Here is an 18,554-nt window from a genome sequence, read left to right as displayed (position 1 = left end):
GGCCGGCCAAAAAACCGAGGATCTCCCTGGCATAAGTGCAGCCCAAAAGAAATGAAATGCGCAAGCGCTGAAACAGCTTTGCAGCAGGAAAACGCCCAAAAAGGAAGTTTCCCCTTCAAATTCTTTCATGCGTTTTGCTAAACAAAAAGGAAAACATATAAAGAGGAAAACAAAAGAAAAGAGAAAGAAGATAGGAAATAAAAATGAAAATCCCAAAAGAAAAACAAATCATGGTAGCATAGGATCCCATTCCTTAAATATCTCGGCCAAAAAATCGAGGATCTCCTGGCCAAAAAACCGAGGAGCTTTTTCTTTCCAAATCCCGGCCAAAAAACGAGGATCTCCCGGCAAGTCCCCAAGGTTTTTTCCAAATCCCGGCCAAAAAACCTCTTTCCAAATCTCGGCCAAAAAAACCGAGGATCTCCCTGGCATAACCAAAGGAGCTTTTCCAAATCCCGGCCAAAAAACGAGGATCTCCCAAAACCCAAGGACCTTTTCTTTCCAAATCCCGGCCAGAAAACCGAGGATCTCCCTGGCAAAACCCAAGGAGCTTTTCTTTCCAAATCCCGGCCGAAAAACCGTAGATCTTTTTTCTTTCCATCCCGGCAAAACCCGAGGACCCTTCTTTCTTTTCTGGCATAACCCGGTCATTTTCCAGCATAATCTGGATTCATTCACAAGAATACACAATCCTAATTTGACTGCGTAGATATGTGTCACAACTAACTCACGAAATTTTCCTAGTAAAAACTGGGGCAGAAAAATTTCGTTCGTTTGTTTGTTTTGGTATCTTAAGCAGGTCGATCTCAATACATAAGGTGCGAGATGACCAATGGAATGAGTCTCAATCCAGAGTCAAGAAAAGAAGAAAAGAACAAAAAGAAATGAACTCAAAAATGAAGCAAGTAAGGGTGCGGATTGCTAAAAAATCTGATTGAAGTCACAAGCTCCGCTGATCCTGTTGTGACCCAATGCTGCATGAAGAAGTAAACACTTACAACTTGCGAACATCAAGATTCAGATCGAAGTCCACAGCAAAATCAGCTAAGACTCAAGATCAAGTTTCAAGAGAATTATAGATAGGAATCTTGTAACTCATAGTTGATAGACATAGCTAGCTTAGCTTTGATTTTCCTTTGGTGTAATAAGGAGGTCAGCAAGTAGTAGCAGCAGCAACAGCAGTGAAATCACAGCTTCTGGTAGTCCCAGCTACCAGACCTTCCCAAACTACACTGACATGATTCCTTTTTAGCCAAGGATATGTAGGCAACCTCCGAAGCAGGGTGCGGTCAACTCCTTCAAAAATGCTTCACACGGAATATTCGAACAGGCAAAAATCGCTCGTTTCCGCTCACTTATCTTTGCACGAAAACTCTTCGTGTTTCCGAGCAAAGAGGGACAGCTGTGAGCACGTGATTTTGCCCTAAGTGAATTATTCCCAAAAATTCAAACAAAATAATTTCTTTATTATTTTTACAATTTTTGTGAATTTTTGTGTTATTTTCTGATAATTGTTGTATTTTATTTGTGCATTTAATTCATATGGAAATATAAAAATACACTTGACATTAGCATTTAGGATTTAATTTCATGTTTTAGGATTAATTAGTAGTTAAATTGCGTCTAAAACAAAATATAAAAAAAATAACAAAAATAGTCCATTTTTTGTTAAATGTTGAATTTGTCATGGGTTTGCTTTTAAATAGGATTTAATAGATTTTTAGGAATTAATTAGTTTAATTTTGGAAATAAATTAGGTCTTTAATTTAGCATTTTACTAAAGTTAGAAAACATAAAAATACAAAATGAAAACAAATAAAAGAAATAAAAAAGGGAAAAGAAAAGAAAACAATTAAAAAGTAAAAGGAAAATATAGGCTTAGTGATATGCCCACATTTGGGCCAAATTCTAATCTAATTCCCCAGCCCAAGCAATTCCCACCGGAACCCGTTCGCCCAAGCCCAATCTCCCATTACCCGGTCTGTCTACGCCCCGTCACCAAACGACCCGTTTCGAGCACATTTAATCCTGGCCGTCGAGGATTCATCATCCAACGGCCAGGAACTGATGGGTCAATAATATAAATCGGTCGGAACCGACCCCCCCCCTCTATCGTCTCCCTCACTCACCCCCTTCTGTAACCCTAGAGACCGCCGCCCCTTCTCCCACCGCCTTGGGGTGGCGGCGCCACCACAAACTGCCGCCAAAACTACACCCCTAACCCTCCTTTACCTCCTCACTCCGAATCCACCCTTAGTTTACTTCAAATCATCACCAGGCGTCTCAAATACCAGATCGAAGATCCGATCAAACCCTTACCCGCTCCAAACAACTTCAAATTTACACCCTAGGCTCTTCTCTTCATCCTCTTTCCATATCCAANTTCTTTTAGTTTCTTGTCTTTAAGTTCCCGAATGTGAACCCTGTTATCTTCAAAATTCCAAGAAATGAAATCAATATTTCATCGTTCATTTTTCTTTATCCTTTCTAATTTTGCTATTTTTCTCCTTCATTTCTTCTCTTTAGCTCTAATAATGCAGCTTTAAATAACATGACATGCTTGCGGACTTCATGCCTAGATCCCAAAACGCTGTCAGATTTTCGAAATAATGAATCAAGAGTCAAAATACAAAGAAGGTAACCTTGAGGAAATAAAACAAAGAATTGGAACAATTGAAGGAAAATTGGTTCGCGGGTTGGAAAGGTCCATACATTACAACAAAAGAGTGTGTTGTACTCAGGGCACATCCGGGCAGTTGTACCAACAAAGAATGGCCCGCGCCTACAACAAGAAGGTGCGTCCCAGGAATTTCGAAATGGGACAACTTGTGCTGAGACGCATTCTCCCTCATCACCAGGAAGCAAAAGAAAAATTTGCTCCTAATTGGAAGGGTCCATACATAATCCGGAAGATATTGCCGAGAGGAGCATTGTATTTGGGAGATATCGAAGGAAATGATCCCGAAACAGCTGTGAATGCGGATGCAGTAAAAAGGTACTATGTCTAGGCTCTCTACGGTGTTGGTTTTTGTGCAATTGAGATGACGAAGGCTTTTCTTCTCGCTATCCAAACACTATCAACCCTTCGTAAACCCATTTGAGCCGGTTACTCTCCTTTGGCTACCCTCTTTGGAACCCGGAAGTATTATCAAAAAAAAAAGAAAAAAAAAGAGAAAAAAGAAAAAAAAAGAAAAAGAATATATGATGAAAAAAAAAGAGAAGAAAAGAAAAGAAGAGAAAAAGAAAAAGAAAAGAAAAGAAAAGAAAAACAAAACAAAAACAAAAACAAAAACAAAAATTTGTTTCCCTGAACTACGTTTGACTTGATTCCGAAAGGATACGTAGGCAGTCTCTCTCTGGGGTTCAGTCACACCAAAACAAAAATCCCAATTTCCCCAAAAGATGAAACTGGGGCAGATGATATAATGGTTCGGCCATGAATCCGCCGAAATGGTTCCAAAGTTGTAGTTCCGCCCAAAATTCTTTTTACCCCAAAGACCTCGTCCAAGTCCTTCTGATCAATTGGCAAAGGCAGGGAAGCGGGAAACGTCATTGTTGGAATCTGATACAATTCAAATTGAGAGAAATAAAATGAGAGAGTCTTATCGGTGAAAACCTTCGGGCACCATAAGGCGATGGTGAGTAGAGAAAATGAAATGAGAGAGTCCGCTTAGTGAAAACTTGCAAAGAGCACTATCGGGCGACGGTGAGAAGAGAAATGAGAGAGGTCGATTGGCGAAAACCCGCAAAGGGTGCTGTCGGCCGAAAAGAAGACATCTCATCACTAAAAGAGTCCTGGCAAGGTTCCCTGGTTTTGAAATACGGATCAATGGGTTCACGGGAAGTTGGAAAGTTTGTGTGGGTCGGGCGTCCAGTCCAAGAAGCATGTCATGTTCATTTGAAGCCAGCATGCACCCCAGATAAGTCCTCCTTTTCCCCCGAAAGGGACGCTTCTCTTTAAAATCATATGCTTGCCTTTTGCATACTTTTTCTTTGAATCCCTTTCGATTTAACTCTGATTCCGTAACTAGTACAAGGAAAAGGTGGCAGGACCGGCCTCACAGGGCTCCACCTGGTCAGAGTCGAAGAAAATGCCCAGCCTCAGCGAGTGCGTCAGGCCAATCCCGACTGACCATAGTGGTTGATGCTTTCGAAGCAAAGACATTGGAAAAGAAAGAAAATCAAAGACAAGGGCAGAATAAAGTGAAAAGGCCAGAGCCCACACGAGCAAGTCATAATGAAACCCTGAGAGTTGAACCCGGTCGGTTTGAAAAGAGATTCACCCTCAAGGCAAACGAGCAGCAAAGTTCTCAACGGAAATGGGGTCGGGATCAAGCAATTGGGATGATCAACGCCACAAAACCAACCACTGTTTCAAACTAATAAATTATTCTTTGTTGGAAACAGGTCTTATTCAGAGCAACCGTGCAAGAAGCAGGTGCTAAACAAAAAGGAAAACATATAAAGAGGAAAACAAAAGAAAAAGAAAGAAGAAAAGAAATAAAAAAAATTACGGTAGCATAGGATCCCATTCCTTAAATATCCCGGCCAAAAAATCGAGGATCTCTATGGCATAACCCAAGGAGCTTTTTCTTTCTAAATCCCGGCAAAAAAATCGAGGATCTCCCTGGCATATCCCAAGGTAGTCCTTTACTTCCAAATCCCNCAATTCCAGGTACACTATTGGCTCTAATGTTGTGGAGTGTCATTCGATGTACATGAATAATTGTGAAATCAAATGATGAAGCCTTGCGCACATAAATCTGCCTCTGTTTTCATCGTTAGTCTAATGAGTAGTTGTAACTTAGCTTAAACAAATATATACTTGGTGTTAGATAGGATTATTTGTATTAATTAGGACTACCTAGACTTGTTTGTAATTAAACTATAAGGCTTTTGGATTGCTGACTCTAAACCATATTACTTAGGACTGTTGGACTCATTTTGTGAAGGACTACGAATTAACTTGATTTCAGTCATGAATTACCCGAATTCTGCATTTCGTAGTGTTAGGATCCAGTTAATTTTGTGGCTGAGCAATGTTAGGTATACTAGCCCGTTAAAATTGCTGTAGTTAACGTGTAATAGCCTTAAAATGCCCACTTAGGAATTAGTCCATAAGTATTGTTGGATGTTGCCGTATTGAAAGGCTAACTGTTGAATCATGATCAATGTGTGGCCTGGTTGTTAGTTTAATTGCTAATCATCAGCTTTTTGTCATAAGTCTTCTCGTACTCTATTCATGCTTAAGTCCCTGTTTAAGTGTTAACCAATGTAAATGAGTTTACAGGTCAATCATTATAAATTGTTTATCATATGCTGAGTAAAATTGATCCCCACGTCTTCTCTCTTCATTTCCTTAATAATAACAGTGGTTTCGATTTTGGGCTTATGACCGCGTGGGCCCCGAATAGGCCCAGCGCCTGCCCAGACCCATTTGAACTGCCCGTATAGTTTGGACTGGGCTCATTTGAGCCCCAATTGGACGATTCCCTGAAATTAACTGCCCAGCTTATGTGACTGAACCTTCATGTTTGGGCCAATTTTTAGGCCCAAAAATTGTTATAAGTCAAAAGCTCTTTAGAAACAATTATATTAGGAATAGGGGATTAACTTGCAAATATGAATTTAGGTTTTGAGTTAGGTAGCGGGTTCAAATTAAGAGGGTCCTCCCTTTTATTTGAATTCGGACTTGAACTCGAGGCCCGAATTTATAAATGTAAATTAATTAGGCCCTTTTAGAGACAAAAATAAATAGAAAAATTGTAGTTGCTTTAGGTTGGCCTTTAAATAAAAATGAGATGAGCCTCGCCAAACAAAACACATAAATTGCGGGGCCCTCATTAAATGCTTAGTTAAACTTAAAATTCGGAGCAGGCCGTATAGCGAATTTCACGGCCCTCCGCAAAGTTAATAATACGTTAGTCGCTTTAGGCGCGCTTTTAATAATTTTACCTTCCTAAATACGGGTGTGTATTTCATGCGACCCAAATCCAAATCTCAAAACGTTGAATAAGAATGTGTCGAGGATCCGGGTGCATTTCATGTGACGTGATCCAAAAACATGTTTTTAAACGACGTTCACCTTCTTAAAAATTAATTTAAAAGCGGTAAATAATTATAAAATTGCGCTATTTGTTTGAACATGTATTAAAATCAGATTTTAGCCAATTATAATAATTTAAGCGACTGTGCTAGAACCACGGGATCCGGGGGTGCCTAACACCTTCCCTCGGGTCAACAAAATTCCTTATTCAGAATTTCTTGTTCGCAGACTCCAAATGGGAAGTCGACAATTTTCCTCGATTTCGGATTTAAGTTAAACCGGTGACTTGGGACACCAAAAGCCAATCCTATCCCAAGTGGCGACTCTAAAAATAAATAAATAATCCCATTTCGAATAATGTCACTTTAAATGGAAAAACTCCCTTATACATTATCCTCCGGGGTGGTGTGAAAAAAGGAGGTGTGACACCATTTTACTTAAATTTTTGCATGGCTGAAATATCGACACTTCATTTAAATCCTGCATCGGCTGAAAAATCGCCAACTTTATTTAATTCTCTGTATCGGCTGAAAAATGCCAGCTTTGTTTAAATTTCTGTCGGCTGAAATATCGCCATTTGTATTTATAGTTCATATTGGCTGAAATATCGCCATTTATATTTATGCTTTACATCGGCTGAAATATCGCCAAATCCTGCATTTCATGGGCTGAAATATTGCCAAATTGTCCAAGGGCGTCATTGTTCGGAGGCATGTATTGATTTTTAAGGTTTCTTAGCAAGAAAAACCATTGTGAGAGAATACTCTAAACATCTTTCTTCTTTTCTTTTGATTTTTATGATGAATTCAGTCTTAGTCTATTTTCCCATAGCCATGAGTAGCTAAATTCCTTGTCTAAGGTTTTGATGGAACCTATTGGGTGATGAACTTCTTGTTTATGTGAATACAAATTGCTAGTTTACTCTCTATTTGTTCAACTTCGTGTTCGTTGTGGTTAATTGACAGGATCCTCAATTAGCTGTGCCTATTTAGTGTGCATAACTTGGAAAAGACTGCATATTTAGGGTATTGTTGAACAACACCACTCCTAGATTATTAGAGGAATCTATTATTGCGGGTTTAAAGGCGGGATGAGGGATAACGAAGCCTTGGGTGTAATCTAAAGTGAATCGTGCTAAATAAAGTAAGCTAGTGTAGCTCGGGAGAGTGCAATAGTAAATTACTGTGATTACTCGGGAGAGATTTGCGGTAAGATTAGTGTTCATGATTGATAGAGATGTGTGGGTAAATTTGTATGAGCATAAACAGAAGGGATTCTATCAATAGGGGAAATCATTGGCTTAGCTTTTCCTCATAATTGTTTGCAACCTTATTAATTTAGTTTACAGCTATTTAGTTACTTGCAAGCTAGTTGTTAAAGATACTCAATTGAGATTTGAATATTTGGGAAGCTGGTTCTGCAGAATTAGTGGGTCTGAAGATAGTGGTTGATAGGTTAACTCTCTGTGGATTCGACCCTCGGCGTAATACTCGGGTTATATTTGCAACGTCCGCAGAGTCCTTTTTATAAGGCATAGTTGGGCGTGATCAACAGTGATGAATAAAATTAAGCGTATCTCCTATAATTCAACAAGCTCTTCCAGTTATTAAACTAGAACAAAACTAGCAGAAAATTCAAGAAAGAAATCCAACATATGGGAGGAAGAAGAAGATTCAGAAAGTTGTGTCAACAAATCTCTAAAATACCTTGTATATATTAGTGTTGCTTCAACTGCTAGTTAACGGCAAGATAACATCTAGTTAATGGCTAGTTTGACTCTATCAAATGTAAAATAATTTATTAAATAATAAGTAGGTATAAAATGATATTTGATAAAAGAAAAAAATTAAATCAAAATAATGGACATTCCCTTTTGAGATACCTCACTAATTTTTCAACATAACTATCCGTTAGAAAAAAAAAATTCTTTAATTGCGAAGAATAAAGAGTAAAACCATCCGCTATTCAAGGAAGAGACATTAACTAGTGGATAACCACTAAAGATTCGAGCTTTGGTATTGGATGAGTCTCCAATTTCTATAAATGCCTAACAACTTAATTAAACTATTAAAAGTAAGTAATTACAAAAATTACTTTGTAACTAAGATGCTTAGGGGATTACTTTTATGCTAATTAAGATGCATAATTAACTTTCCCAAGGTTAAATCACGCAAATAAATAACATATGTGAGCTAAAGTTGTACTAGAACAATAATCAATGAGTAAATAACACTTTAAAGTCCATGATGTTGGTTCAAATTATTACGCTAAAAAGATAACTAATATATTTTCTCGTACGCTATGATGTTAAGTCAAATCACAATGGCCGAATCATACTTTAATTTTACTTTGATAGCGGTGCAATAATATTTTCTTGTATTATATTATTGTTGAGTCAGTTCACGACCGACAGATTATCATGATCGTATCAACTACGAAATAATTAAGTTTACAGGAGAATAGATATTTTTATGATGCTCACTTTGAAATTGGTTGTAGGGTTGAGTTGAAAACTTGAGGCCACAAAAATTGAAAAGGTAAAAGTAAGATGAAGAAAAGAGGTGAAAATGCTAAGACGGCATGACTTGACATGAAATTTTGTATTTTGTCCATCAAATCTTAACAGAGCTTGAAAAAAATTTAACAATTATATATACGATTTTTCAAACTTTAGCTTCTACTAAAACTAATTTTTAAAGGAAAAAGAGTAAACGCAGTAAAAATACTCTATCTATGACCTCCTAAGCGAGAACAAAGAAGAATATAAATTTTAAAAACCTTTACTCTAGCATAAACATATTAAACAGCCCAAGAATATTACTCCATCTGTTTTAATTTAAATGACATATTTCACTTATCGAGAATCAATTTGACTAAATTTTGAAGTTACATTAGATTAGTTCAACTCAATATTTTAAAATTTAAATCTAAATATTCAAAAACTGTACAAAAAGCACTTTAAGTTGTAATTTTCTCATATCAATATAATTAAAAAAAAATGTTGGTCAAACTTTAAACAGTTTAACTTTCGATAAACAAAATGTGTTATTAAAAAAGGGAGGGAGTAATAAACTTCTTTACTCTTTTTTTTTTTTTATAGTTAAAATAAAATTTTGGGTAGTTCTTCTAACAGAAAGATTTGAAAAGGACAGAAATATCCAAAGGGTACTAGGTTGTCTGCCATGATTAGGGCAACCTAGGCCTCGAATCTAACCCATATATCGGAGTAATTATTCCTCAATTTTTTCATTTAAAAAAAAAAAGCTTGGTGGATTTATATACTATTATCAACCTTAGAGAAAGTGAAAAAAAAAACATTTTCTCTGCGTTTTGAACCTTTGTCGAATGAATGATAAAGTTTGACCTTGACTATAAGTCTTGAGTTCAATGAATGAAAAATATTCTATTAGAAATTCTTTTTTTTAATGGGCGTTGTATAATATGAATTTGAATTAGTGGGGACTCTAATACGAATATCAATCGCCTAATGAAAAACCAAAAAAATAAAAATAAATTCGACTTAAAACCTAGACAGTTTACAGAAATTGAGTCGTGGTGAATTTTTGCCTCTTCAACATCGCAAAAAATGCAAAAGGAAGCATTAGTTTCATCAAGAGAACTAAAATATTTATAACACATATACAGATATACTTGATGTTTTCACAGAACCTTAAATTACATAACCATAATTGATTAATATATTATAATTAGTTAATATACATTTTTATCTCATTTAATCACTTAATCGTCTGAACTCAATTATATCTCATTTAAAAAATTATTATGGTCTGAACTTCGTTTCTTGTACTGTTAATTATTTAAAAGTTGACCACGCCCATTATTTCTCAAGAACGCCGTAATATGGTGCACTGACATCATTTTGTTCAATTCTTGTCAAGGTTCAATTCAAAAGCCCACGTCAGAAATCATGACTTGCTCAAACCAAACTGTATACGGTTAAAACCGAGCCCTTTAAATACCTCGGTTTTTCGGTAAGACAAACGGAGCCCTTTAAATACACTCTACTTTACGCTTGTTTTTTGAGATTTTAATTTCAGTAAAAATTTAAGAGTGTCAAACTCGCAATCTGCCCACTTGAACGTTGATGCTGAGTCTGGCCACCATGGCGAGAACAACATTATGGTACGCAGCAATGAGATTCCCCCTGTTGACCCCAACGGGGTCCCAGTCGCGGACCCAATCGATGCCAACTCGCATGTGGCCATCGACACAAACTTGCCCACCGACCCAGAGAACAACGTTCGTGGAGGATCCAGGTTGGTAGCTCGGAGTACGCACGACAGCGAAGGCGATGTGATCAATTTGTGGGTGATCTTCGAAATGTTACAGGTTTAACAGGTGGCGTAGCCTAGTTACAGAACCAAAGCCATGCCCCCAGCAGAGTTGAGCCTGAATCATCCCGGGAGAACACTCGAAGAAATGAACGAACCTCGGAAAGGCCGGGTGAAGCTGAAGTGGGGCTAGCCCCGAAATAATAAATATGCTCGAGGAACTGACAAAGCGGGTGGAATCCGGGGAAAAGAAGATCGAACCCAACGACAAAAAAATGGAGACCTATAACTCCAGGGTTGATTAGATCCCAGGAGCACCCCCGATATTGAAAGGCCTGGATTCCAAGAAATTTTTCCAAAAGCCTTTCCCTCTGAGCGCAACTCCGAATCTGATCCCTAAGAAGTTCCGAAATCTCGAAGTATAATGGAACGACTGATCCAAATAAATATGTGACCTCCTACACGTGTGCCATCAAGGGGAACGACTTAGAATATGAAGAAATCGAATCCGTTTTGCTGAAAAAGTTCGGAGAAACCTTGTCAAAAGGAGCTACGATATGGTACCACAACTTACCACCTAATTCTATTGATTCATTTGCTATACTTGTAGATGCCTTTGTAAAGGCGTATACCGGGGCCATCAAGGTCGAGAGCAGGAAGTGTCAGACCTTTTCAAAGTAAAGCAAAGAGATAACGAGATGTTCACGGAATTCATGTCGAGGTATGAAATGGAACGGATGGATCTGCCTCTGTTCGCGGACGATTGGGCCGTTCAGGCATTCACCCAAGGACTTAACTTCCAAAGCTCATTGGCTTCGCAACAGTTGAAACAAAATTTGATAGAATACCCGGCGGTAACTTGGGTCGACGTCCATAACATGTACCAATCAAAAATCAGCGTCGAAGATGATCAGCTCGGGGCCCCTTCGTCAGAACTAGTGACAGATCCAAAAGAGTCATCGATCATGAACCAAGACCGAACAGAGATCGGTATCAACCATATAACGGAGATCAAAAGGGTAATGGATCCTGACGTAACCCTGCAAGGAGTGAAAAAAGGAACAATCGAAGTGATAATAGTCGGGGTCTCATGATTAAAAATGGTTTTGACAGGCCGCTCGGTACCAGGGAGGCACTGAGATTATCGGGATACAACTTCAGTGTTGATGCTGCCGGCATCGTATCTGCCATCGGACACATCAAAGATACCAAATGACCTCGATCGTTGCATACCCATCCTGCCTAAATTGACCCCAACCTAATGTGTAAGTATCATGGCACTCACGGCCACAAGACCAACGACTGCCGATAACTAAGAGAAGAAGTAGCCTGGTTATTCAATAATGGACACCTCTGAAAATTTCTGAGTGATCGAGCCAAAAATCACTTCAGGAATAGGGACTCCAACAAGTAGACCGAGCAAGAGGAACCCCACCACATCATTAACATGATCATTGGTGGAGTTGACGTCCCCTAGGGGCCGATGCTAGAGCGCACTGAGGTGTCCATTACAAGGGAAAAATAGACTCGAGATTATATACCAGAGGGGACCGTATGTTTCAACGATGAGGACGTTGACGGCATCGTGCAACCACATAATGATGCACTGGTAATATCTGTACCCATAAATAAATATCGAGTTAAGCGTGTGTTAATTGATCCTAGTAGCTCGGCCAATATCATCAGATCGAGGTTCATGGAACAGCTGGGTCTACAAGACCAAATAGTGCCTGCAATCCAGGTTTTAAACAGATTCAACATGACATGCGAAACTACTAAAAGGGAGATAACCCTGCCGCTGAACACCGCCGGGACAATTCAGGAAATAAATTTCTATGTGATTGAAAGGGATATGAGATATAATGCTCTGTTCGGAAGGCTATGGATCCACAACATGAGGGAAATAACCTCGACACTACACCAGGCATTAAAGTTCCCCACACTAGGAGGAATCAAGACAGTTTACGGAGAACAGCCGGCCGCAAAAGCAATGTTCGCGGTCGATGAGGTGACCCTGATGTCCGCACTCTCGACATCAAAGAACCTAGAGTCGGCTAGGAAAGAAGAAACTAAATAGCAATCACCGACACCGGCCCCGACCAAATCGGAGAAGCAACAGGCAAGCGAGGATGATGATTACGGAGTTTCTAGGTCGTTCATAGCCCCAGATGATTCCGATACTACCAAGTTGATGGTCGAGGAGCTGGATCAAGTCGTGTTGATCAAACACTTGCCCGATTGGAAGGTATACCTGGGCACGAAGTTGATTCCTAAGCTAAAAAAAACCCATTAATTTGCTTATAGCTAACATGGATTATTTTGCTTGGTCCCTTAGATATGACAGGGATCCTGTTAGCTTGTATGGGTCCACCAAATCGTAGAGTACCTGGTCCTCTACAAGTTTCTGCTGAGAACACTTAGTAAGACAGTAAGTAAATGAGGCAGAGGATTTTTACGTGGAAAAATCCCGCACAAGGGGATCAAAAAACCACGACCTATCCTGTAGGCTTTTAACTTCACTAACTTGTAATCTTACATATTACAAGCAACTTTACAATGCTTCCGATTGTAAAGACTTCAAACTAACTTGTGGCACCTTTACCACAAGCCACTTTGTGACTATCCTAGTTACAAAGGCTTTTTCTAACTTGTGGTGCTATCACCACAAGCCACTTTGCAATACAACGATCACAAAGACTTTTCTTTATGACTAAAGCTAGCCACAACCTAAACTCAACGAGTCTGAGGATTTACAAGAGAGTTCCTAATCAGTAAACTTCTAAGTAAGCAATTGAGGAGATATTGTAAGTGCAATAACAAGGTTACAACTCAACTAGGACAGCAATAATCAATCGTTTTAGAACTGGTCCGTAGTGGCGTTCAACCTTGTTCTTCAAGCTTGAGAGAATGATCTCTTCTGTTTTTTGCTAAAGGCTTGAATGATGAAACTGAAACCATTCAGTGATGTTTTGTATAAAAACCCCTTTGGTACATCTTGGTCACATCACTTGAAATGATGTGAGTACTTTGTTTGGTTAGAGAATGAGTGGGCTGACAGTGTGGTGCAGTGCGGCAAAAACAGTGCCGCCAGTCACTTCAGTTCCAGTTGTGTCATAATGACTTTGTGCTGCTATATAGGAACCACATGAGCATCAGGTCCTTGTTTGGTTCCTAGCTCCTATATGTGTAGCAATTCATCTATTACTGGAGTCTGTTGGAGTTTGCAGCAATCCAAAGTAGATCAGGTTCCCTAACTGGTTCTTGTCAGAAAGTTTGTTAGATCATCAAAACATAAGGTAAGAATATTTAAGATCTATTAGATCCTACCAGAAGTAACCACTCATAAGCTAAGCTTGGACGCGAAGTTCCACCCGGTTGAACAGAAAAGGAGGCCTCAGTCCGAAGTCAAGCATGCATTCATCAAAGATGAGGTATCCAAACTCCTTGAAATAGGTTCCATTCGGGAAGTTAAGTACCCGGATTGGTTGGCTAACGTAGTAGTAGCTCCTAAAAAGGGAAATAAATTAAGAATGTGTGCAGATAACAAAGACTTGAACAAGGCATGCCCCAAGGATTCTTTTCCATGCCTAACATCGATCACATGACCGATGCAACGGCTGGGCATGAGATACTCAGTTTTCTCGATGCCTATTACGGGTACAACCAAATCCAGATGGACCTAGGTGATCAAGAAAAAACTTTCTTTATCACTAAATTCGGCACCTATTGTTATAACGTAATGCCGTTCGGACTAAAATCGCCGGTGCCACTTATCAACGCCTAGTAAATCGGATGTTCGAAGAACAAATAGGAAAATCAATGGAGGTTTACATTGACAACATGTTAGTTAAGTCCCTACGAGCAGAGGATAATTTCAAACAGTTGCAGAAAACCTTCGACATATTGAAGAAATACAATATGAAGATGAACCCGGAGAAATGCGCATTCGGGGCCGGGTCCGGAAAGTTCCTCGGATTCATGGTGTCTAACCGGGGGATCAAGATCAATCCCGACAAAATCAAAGCTATAGAAGATATCACCGTGGTGGATAGTGTCAAGGCCGTTCAGAGGCTAACCGGGCGCATAGCCGCCCTGGGCCGATTCATATCAAGCTCCTCGGATAAGAGCCATTGGTTCTTCACGTTACTGAAGAAAAAGAATAACTTTTCATGGACCCCGGAGTGCCAGTAGGCTTTGGAAGAATTCAAATGGTACCTTTCGAGTCCACCCTTGCTCTATACTCCAAAGACAGACGAGCAGTCGTACCTGTACTTAGCGGTATCCGAGATAGCGGTAAGCGAAGTCTTAGTCCAAGAAGAGGAAGGTACGCAATTTACTATCTATTATGTTAGTAGAACTCTACGTGATGCCGAAACAAGGTACCCTCACCTAGAAAAATAGCCATACTTTCAATGCCATCCCGTATGCGTTGTAACTTCTTACCCCCTAAGGAACTTAATGCACGAACCCGAGCTCTCGAGTCGTTTGGCCAAATGGGCCATAGAATGAGCGGGTACGATATCGAATATCGACCTCGTACTGCCATCAAATCTCAAATTTTGGCAGACTTCGTGGTCGACTTCACGCCGGCCTTGGTACCCGAAGGCGAAAAGGAATTGTTGTTTACCTCGGGGACTTCCTCGGGAATATGGACCCTCTTTACGGACGGTGCCTCAAACGCAAAGGTGTCCAGACTCGGCATCGTGTTGAAGCCACCTACGGGTAACGTAGCTAGGAAATCCATTAGAACTGTAAAATTGACTAACAATGAGGCCGAGTATGAGGTCATGATTGCTTGTCTTGAACTGGCTAAAAGCCTGGGGCCCGAAGTGATCGAAGTTAAGTGGGACTCCCTCCTTGTGGTAAATCAAGTCAATGGGATATTCAGAGTAAAAAAAGAACGATGGCGAAAGTACTTGGATAAATTATAGGTAACGCTACATCGATTTATAGAATAGACCCTACAGCATGTACCCCGAGATCAAAATAGCGAAGTCGATGCTCTGGATAACTTAGAGTCATCGGTTGAGGATGATGAATTCAGCTCAGGAACGGCTGTTAAACTCATGAAATCAGTAGTAGAGGAAGGTTATACTGAAATAAACTCAACAAGTTTGACTTGGTATTAGAGAAATAAGTATATAGACTACTTGAAGACTGGGAAGTTGCCCTCGGATCTAAAGAGTCAAGAGCTCTGCGCGTGAAGGAGGTCAGGTTTAGCTTGTCAGAAGGCACTTTGTACAGAAGAACATTCGATGGCCCACTCGCTGTATGCTTGATGCCGAGAGACAACGAATACGTCTTGAGAGAAGTTCGCGAGGGCACCTGCCGAAACCATTCGGGGTTCAGAGTCTTTGGTTCGGAAAATAATCATGGCCGGCTATTACTGGACCGACATGGAGAAAGATGCAAGGGACTTTGTAGGAAGATGCGACGACTGTTAGAGGCATGCACCGATGATCCACCAGGCCGGAGAGCTACTATACCTGGTCTTGTCACCTTGGCCATTCATGAAATGGTGAATGGACATTGTCGGTACCCTGCTATAGGCACCTGGTAAGGCTCAATTTATACTATTTATGACTGACTAGTTTTCTAAATGGGTCGAAGCTCAAGCGTTCGAGAAAATCCGAGAAAAAGAAGTTATCGATTTTGTTTGGGACCACATAATATATCGGTTCGGGATACCGGCCGAGATCGTGTGTGATAACGGGAAATAGTTCATCGATAGCAAGGTAAGCAAATTTTTCAAGGACCATAAGATCAAATGGATCTTGTCAACACCCTAGTGGGAACGGACAACAGAGTCTACAAACAAGACCATACTCCAAAACCTTAAGAAAAGGTTGACCGATGCCAAAGGAGAATGGAAGGAAATTTCGCCGGAAGTCTTGTGGGCATACAGCATGACCTCAAAATCCAGTATTGGGGCCACTCCGTTTTTGTCGGTCTACGTTGCCGAAGCACTAATACCGATCGAGGTGGGGGAATCGAGTCTTAGGTTCCGATATGCGACCAAAGAATCAAACGGTGAGGCCATGAGCACAAGCTTGGAACTATTGGATGAGAGGCTCAAGGCCAACCTAGTCCAGTTGGCCCCCCAGAAACAGCGGATAGAAAGATATTACAACCGAAGAGCCAACCTCCGACACTTCAATATCGGGGACTTGGTGTTAACAAGAGTAACACTGAATACTCGGAACCCGAACGAAGCAAAGTTGGACCGAATTGGGAAGGTCCATATCGAGTCATCGGGATTACCGATAAAGGTTCATACAAACTCGAAGCAGGGAACGGTGCACAACTACCAAACAACTGGAACATGACCCACTTAAAATGGTAGTACTGCTAATGTACGACCTCATTCATTTTGTTTATATATTACGAATCGGACTAACACTTTCAGGCAACAACCCAAGGAGAATGTAGCTGTTAGATCTGAATGCATGCGTTGCACTCTTTTTTCTTTGAACCAATTTTTTCCCAAATGGGTTTTCCAACAAAGTTTCTAACGAGGAAACAGTGGATCGTGCTAACTTAGAGTCGTAGACCGGTTTTAATTCGGAGTCAATGGTCGCATCAACAGTATCCGAGTCCTTTCGAAGATCGACCTCGAATACTGGGGGCCATCACCCTCGGGACAAGATTTTTAGCACGGGAAGAAACTTTGTGCTTGAATAGCCTCAGCTCGGTGGCTAGGACTTATTGTAAGGGCCAAACAGTCAAGTAAACCGTGCCTGTGTAGGCCACCTTAGCCATAATACGAGCTTACAATCTTATATATTACGCACGAAAATGAAAGAAAGTTTCTACTTTGCTAATACACATTTTTTGCTTCTTAAAAGTATCGAGCCTGAGGGCTATTCCTACCTGGGACTATCGAGCCCAAGGTCCACCCTTATCCGAGCCCAAAGGTCTACCCCCTCTCGGGGAATGTCGTCCAAGACAAGTTCTGGCTGCTCGGGTTATCGAAACCTGAAGGCACAAAGTCTATTAGGCAGTGCCTAAACTTAAAAGGCTACGACCACCCTAAAAACAATTCGGAGCCGTTCGGAGCCCATAATCAAAACATAAGGCCTTCAATAAAATTGTAAACCTGTTCAAAGGTTACCCTCGACAAAGATATAGTCTAACAACATTTAAGAAAGCATCTTGGGGAAATTTACGTCCACTCCTAGCTTCCGTAGGTTTCGAGCAAAAATTGCATCTAGGACAGGTCTTGTTCGGACCTCCGAAAATGACTTATTACTACATTTGATTCTGTGCTAAGGCATTAGAAATGTTTTCAATTGTAAAAAGATGATAAGATAATAGACTTGAAAATTGCCAAAAGGGAAAAAGTTTATATATTCCGGAATATCTTTACAAACGCCCAACAAAAACGGCCTCGACAAAATATATGTACAGGATACAAAAAAAAATAATCCTAAGGCATCCACGCCTGATCTTCATTGGAACCCGACTCGTCACCAGAACTGTCAGGGCCTTCGAATTCTTTAGAGCCCTCGGAGCCCTCTTCACCTTCGGGTTCAGCTAGCTTCTTAGCCTCGACATCAAGTCTTTTTTGTCTTCTCAATCTTGGCAGATAGGCCGAAGCCTCAGTCATGGATCTCTCCGAGGGTCTCCCTTCGGGATAGTTGCCTCACGTACACAGCAGTAGTTTTCAGGCAGACCTCGGATGCTTCGACGTCGGCCCTATACTGGGCCACATATCTTCAGCATCGACGGAGGTTATGTGCAACTGAGACTTTATAGCTTCACATTCATTATCCAGGGCATCTTGCTCTGCCAGAGCCGAGCTCAATTGCAATCGGAGTTCATCATTCAGCTGGACTGCTTATCGACTTTCTCTTTCACTACCGAAGTTGAATCTCTACCGATGCCAACTATGCCTGGGTGGTTTCCTTCTCCGAAGCCAACCGATCCATTTTATTTTTCCAACCATCGACCATGGCTTGGACCTCCTTCATTTCAGCTCGGAGTTGGTCGATCCGGTCAATCTTCTACTGGACCTACAAGGTTTGGTCGTTAGTCGCCATGACTGAGTCCTAATTTCTAACTTCAAAAACCTTTACCTTTTTGACCTGATCAGCATGTTCCAGCCTCAGGGTCGAAGCCTCCTTTTGAGCCCCATCCAGCTCGGCCTGATGGTCCTTGATGGCCCCTTCGTGCTGCTTGCTAAGAAGCTTGTACATATCTCTTTTCTGCAAGATCCT

The sequence above is a fragment of the Nicotiana attenuata genome, unplaced genomic scaffold (genome assembly GCF_001879085.1).
Source record: "Nicotiana attenuata strain UT unplaced genomic scaffold, NIATTr2, whole genome shotgun sequence".
Taxonomy (NCBI): domain Eukaryota; kingdom Viridiplantae; phylum Streptophyta; class Magnoliopsida; order Solanales; family Solanaceae; genus Nicotiana; species Nicotiana attenuata.
The sequence above is the reverse complement of the archived record's forward strand: the minus strand, read 5'-3'. Positions refer to the sequence as shown.